Below are 6532 nucleotides of genomic sequence, written 5' to 3' on the forward strand. Positions count from 1 at the left end.
AGCAGATTCTCCTAATAGGCATCAGAGCAAGAAGCCCAGCACGGGGACAGGGTGGCCGCCAGCATGCCAGGCTATACCTGGAGGCGCCTCCACCTTCCCTGTGCCCACATGAGACTACAGCCCTCCTTTCCAGGCTGCCAAGCCCTGTTCTGGAATTCCTGGGTTATCACACTGGGGACTTCTTTTCTGGTTTCAGCCCACTGACCCCAGCATAAAAGGAATTCAGCAGTTTGGTCTCTTACTTGACAGAGGGAGAGCTGGGCTCAACTTCCCAACACCTCTGTCTTGCTCTCCATTCTTACGGACGCCTGGCGGAAACAGTCCAGTGGGAGGACAGAGAAGTTTCTCTGCAACTTCCCTTACATGAGACTCTGATTGTGACAGGTCCCAGGGTCCCTGGTCCAGAGCTCAAGTGCAGCAGCCTTTGGAGAGGCTCTGAGTCTGGGGGTTACATGGAATGAGGACTTGGAAAGTAAGCAGACATCAATGAATGGGGATCCTATCGAGTGTATTTATTGCTGACTGAGGTGGATACGTAGAGGTGACTATGTTAGAGAAATTCTGTCTTGAGGTTAAGAGCCCAGAGCAGGAGAGGAGCCCATCCCAGCTCTGCCTTAGATCAGACTGTGACCCCAGGTACAGTAGCCAAATACAGTACAATAGTGCATGGGGCACACAAATTCCAAAATAGTATCCAGTGTTCATCTGAAGCTCAAATTTAAATGCCCTCCAGTATTTGTATTTGCTAAATCTGGGACCCACCCCTGGGCCTTGTGCACACCCTCCCCACTGACAGTCCACTGCCTGGGAAGTGTTCACAGAGTGGTCCACAGACTCAATAAGGTCACACAGTTAAGCATTTAAGCTCTGTTGTATGGTTTCAATTGCACTAAAGACAAACATAGATGCAGACACACAGACACACGCATAATACGCTTGAGTGCATGACAACCATAACCTGCTGATGCACACAGACCCTCACTGGGAGGTCGCAGAAATACCGGAATCGTTGGTCACTTCTGCTGAGAGACCAAAGGGCCAGGAGACAGTGGAGGAGGGGGAGGTGCTTGTTATAATTTCTATCTGAGCATCTTGTTCATGTTTTACCTGTTCATAACCAGAATGAAACAGAATCAGTCAGTGCCCATTAAAAGTGAGTAAATCATCGTCTGAGATACAAGCAGGATGTTTCATCCACAGGCCCAGCAGGCACCGGGCCTGGAGGACAGGTTACATATAGGGGCCCAGGGATATGTTTTAATTTATTTTAAAATCAGAAAAAATAATAAAATATAGCCTCTATAATATTCATCTTTATACCAAGGCAGTAGGAAAAGATACTATTTTAATATTTCTTTATGGAGGAAGAGCCCATGAAGGCAAAAGGCCAAGGGCCCTGGAAGCTCATAATGTGTCCTCTCAATGACTAAATGCAAATCAGCAACAATGCAGAGGAACCTCAGAAGGAGTATACTGAATGAAGGAAGCCAGACATAAAAGCATATGTATTGTCTGATTCACTTTATATACCTACCACTCTTCTGCCAGTTTGTCATACTTTGGTAACTTGGGTGTTGCTGTGATACTGGAAGATGTGCCACTGGTATTTCAAATACCAGCAGGGTCATCCATGGTGGACAGGTTTCAGTGGAGTTTCCACACTAAGACAGACTGGAAAGAAGAACCTGGTGATCTACTTCAGAAAAAACTGGCCAGTGAAAACCTTACGGATAGCAGCAGAACATTGTCTGATATAGTGCCAGAAGATGGGCCCCTCAAGTTGGAAGACACTCAAAATATGACTGGAGAAGAGCTGCCTCCTCAAAGTAGAGTCAACCTTAATGACGTGGAAGCAGTCAAGCTTTCAGGACCTTCATTTGCTGATGTGGTCTGACTCAAAATGAGAAGAAACAGCTGCAAACATGCATTAATAATCAGAATGTGAAATGTACAAAGTAGGAATTTAGGAAAATTGTAAGTTGTCAAAAATGAAACAGAACGTTTGAAGATCGATACCGTATCCATTAGCTGAAATGGACTGGTACTGACCATTTTGCACTGGACAACCATATGGTCTACTCTGCTGGGAATGACAAATTGAAGATGAATGACGTTTCATTCATCGTCAAAAAGAATATTTCAAGATCTATCCTGAAATACAACGCTGTCAGTGACAGGATAATATTCATACACCTACAAGGAAGACCAGTTAATATGTCTATTATTCAAATTTACGCACCAACAGCTATTGCCACAGATGAAGAAATTGAAGATCTTTACCAACTTCTGCAGTCTAAAATTGATGAAACATGTAATCAAGATGCATTGATAATTACTGGTGATTGGAATGCAAAAGCTGGAAACAAAGAAGGATTGGTAGTTGGAAAATACGGCCTTGGTTGATAGAAATGATGCCAGAGATTGTATGATAGAATTTTGCCAGATCAATGACTTATAAACTGGAAATATCTTTTTTCAACAACATAAATGGTGACTATACTTGTGGACCTCGCCATATGGAATACACGGGAATCAAACTGACTACATCAATGGAAAGAGATGATAGAGAAGCTCAATATCGACAGTCAGAACAAGGCTAGAGGCCGTCTGAAGAACGAACCGTCAATTGCTCATATGCAAGTTCTAGTTGAAGCTGAAAAAAATTAAAACAAGTCCGGGAGAACCAAAGTACTAGGTTGAGCATATATCACCTGAATTTAGAGGCCATCTCAAGAATAGATTTGATGCAGTAAACAATGATATCACTAGGCTTGGTGTTACTCAGTGCAATAACTCATGGTGTTGACCCTCTATGGAACTCTTCCCGTACCAGATCATACAGAATCCTTGGTAATGTCTTTTGTACTACTGTTACTTATAAATCACAATTCCCATATATCACTAAATGTAATGGCAATAGCAGCAACATAAACAACTAGCAGAAGCCTTTTTTTGAAAATTTTATCCTTCTTTTCCCTAATTACTGCTTTATTCTCAGAAGAGTTATTGATACTGATTCACAAACACTAACTATCACAACACCAGCAAATTTGACAAAATCTATGACCATAAAAACACAGGCAGCAACGAAAACAACAACCTGTGCTTCTTGGGCGTGCAGACGAAACCACGTGATTCGAAGCATCATTGTAATTGGTAATAATGACCGCTCTGGCCAGAGTGCATTAGAAGGTTCAAAAAGTGAATTAGCATAGAGTTTTAGTCTTGTGGGTATATTGATACATGTCAACGGGGTTTACAAAAATATTTTTTTGTTTAACTACAGGGATAATTTTATAGGCAATAACAAATTTCTGCTGAAACACTGCTCAAAAATTTTATAGACAGTCCTTTTGGTGTCACTATCTCTGATAGTGTCATCTGGTGCAGTCCACATCCCTCGAACCCCTCCCAACTCCCAACCCCCTAGTGACACCACTGGCATTGAACCCTGATGACAAAAGACCAGGCAAGTTGTGGGATGTCATCAAGGACATCCTGCATGAAGAAAGCAAAAGGTCATTAAAAAGACAGGAAAGGGAATAAAAAGATCAAAATGGATACCAGAAGAGACTCTGAAACTTGCTCTTGAATGAAGAGTCGCTAAAGTGAAAGGAAGAAATGATGAAGTAAAAGAGCTGAACAGAAGATTTCAAAAGGCAGCTGAAGAGGACAAAGTAGAGTGTTATAATGAAGTGTGCAAAGACATGGAGTTAGAAAACCAAAAGAGAAGAATATGCTCAGCATTTCTCAAGCTGAAAGAATTGAAGAAAAATTCTAGCCTTATGTGAGAATATTAAAGGATTCTATGGGCGAATTTGAACAAGGAAGGAAGCATCAAAAGAAGATGGAAGAAACACACAGAATCACTGTATCAAAAAGATTTGTTCGACATTCAACCATTTCAGGAGGTAGCATAAGATCAAGAACTGATGGTAGTGAAGGAAGAAGTCCAAGCTTCCCTGAAGGCAGTGGTGAAAAACAAGGTCCAGAAATACCAATGAAGAGGTTTCAACAATCAAGTGGTTTCAACAAATGGATGTAATGCTGGAAGTGCTTACTTATCTATGCCAAGAAGTTTGGAAGACAGCTACCTGGCCAACTGACTGGAAGAGATCCATATACCTACCTATCACTAACTACAGGGATCGTTTTATAAGAAATAATGAATTTCTGTTGAAACACTGCATAAAAAATTTATAAAGAAAGGTGATCCAACAGAATGCTGAAATTTTCAAATAACATCGTTAAGATCACATACGAGTAAAATTTTGTTGAAGATAATTCAAAAACAGTTGCAGCAATACATCAACAAGGAACTGCCAGAAATTCAACCCACATTCAGCAGAGGACATAGAACAAGGGATATCATGGCTGATGTCAAATGGATCTTGGCTGAAAGCAGAGAATACCGGAAATATGTTTCCCTGTGTTTTATTGACTATGCAAAGGCATTCGAGTGTGTGGACCACAACAGATTGTGGATAACATTGCGAAGAGTGGGAATTCCAGAACACTTAATTGTGCTCATGAGGAACCTGTACATAGACCAAAAGACAGTTGTTCAAATGGAACAAGGGGCTATTGCATGGTTTAAAATCAGGAAAGCTGCGTGTCAGGGTTGTATCCTTTACCATACTTTATTCAATCTATATGCTGAACAACTAATCTGAGAAGGTTTGACTCTATGAAGAAAAACGCAGCATCAGGATTGGAGGAAGACTCATTAACAACCTGTGATATGCAGATGACACAATCTTGCTTGCTGAAAGTGAAGAGCACTTACTGACGAAGATCAACGACTACAACCTTCAGTATAGATTACACCACAACATAAAGAAAACAAACATCCTCACAAGTGTTCCAATAAGCAACATCATGATAAATGGAGAAAATATTGCACTTGTCAAGGATTTCATTTTGCTTGAATCCTGAAGCCACACCCATGGATCATCAATCAAGAAATCAAATGATGTATTGCACGGGCAAATCTGCTGCAAAACACCAGCTGCTCTGTGGGAGAAAGATGTGGCAGTCTTCTTCTGTAAAGATTTACAGCACTGGAAACCCTACGGGGCAGTTCTACTCTGTCCTATAGAGTTCGCTATGGGACTGAATGGACTCAACGGCAATAGATATGCGGTATGGGTTAGTTACCTATTCCGGTTTTGTAGGCATTGTTCAATTCTCTCTGAAAATGGCTTCTCAGGGACAACGGACAAAAGAAACCTTTTTTTAGGCTTCTTAGTGTTATCAAGTTTCTCACACCCAAAAATTCTGATCAGAGCTAGAGAAATAGTCTAAGTGTTATTACTTTCTAGTCCTTTCAGTTTTTAATTGGTAAGTATGCTAGAAAGTTCAGAAATGGACATACATGTTATTTGATTTGCAAATAAAAATGTCCAGTAGAAAATAAAAAGCTGGAAATACAAACACACACATATTATTTTTAAGTTTTATTGTTGTAAATATATATATACCACAAAAATCACCACTTCAACCATTTTTAAGTGTATAGTTCAGTGGTATCAAATACATTCATAATGTTGCGCAACCACCACCAACATCCACCTCCAAAACCTCTTTTTTTTTTTTAATTAATTATTGTCCTTTACAAGAAGATTTACCAAACAAACTAGCTTCTCATTGAACAATTAGTATACATATTGTTTTGTGACATTGGTGACCAACCCCAAGACACTTCAACACTCTCCCTTCCCGACCTTGGGTTCCCTATTACCAAGCTTTCCTGCCCCCTCCTGCCTTCTAGTCTTTGCCCCTGGGCTGGCGTGCCCCTTTAGTCTCATTTTGTTTTATGGGCCTGTCTAATCTTTGGCCGAAGAGTGAACCTCAGGAGTGACTTCATTACTGAGCTAAAAGGGTGTTTGGGGGCCATACACTCAGAGTTTCTCCAGTCTCTGTCAGGCCAGTTAAGTCTGGTCTTTACCTCCAAAACTTTTTTGTCACCAAATACAGAAACTCAGTATCTGTTAAGCAAGAACTCCCCATTCCTCCCTCCCCACAGCCCATCTCGTTTTGTCTCTGTGTATTTGCCTATTCTAGATACTTCATATATGTGAGATCATACAGTATTGTACTATATAAATATGACTTAATAAACTTATTCCACTTTGAAAAAAGATTTTGTCAAAGGTCATCCATGAAAGAAGGCAGAAATTGGACTTGATCCCAGGTCTATTTGTCTGCAGAGGGGTGAGCAGACATCAGTGGCCTCCATGGTAACAGCATGTGCTTAGGGTGATGCCAGCCCACACTGAAGTGCTCTTGTCCATCTGGAGGAAGCTGATGGACTGTCCAGGGCTCTTCACGCAGGCCTCTCCATGGGGCCAAGATGGAGGAACCATGCTCTCATTATGAGACATGGTTAAATAAGAAGCACTTCAGGGAGAAAGAAAAAACACTCCCACTTACATGTACACACTAACTATGAGCCGACTTCAGGAACATCCAAAACACAGACTTACTCCACTATGAAAATGCAGTAAGAACCCGGTAAAACCAACAAGTTGCC

This window comes from Trichechus manatus, unplaced genomic scaffold (assembly GCF_000243295.1).
Source record: "Trichechus manatus latirostris isolate Lorelei unplaced genomic scaffold, TriManLat1.0 scaffold00282, whole genome shotgun sequence".
NCBI lineage: Eukaryota > Metazoa > Chordata > Mammalia > Sirenia > Trichechidae > Trichechus > Trichechus manatus.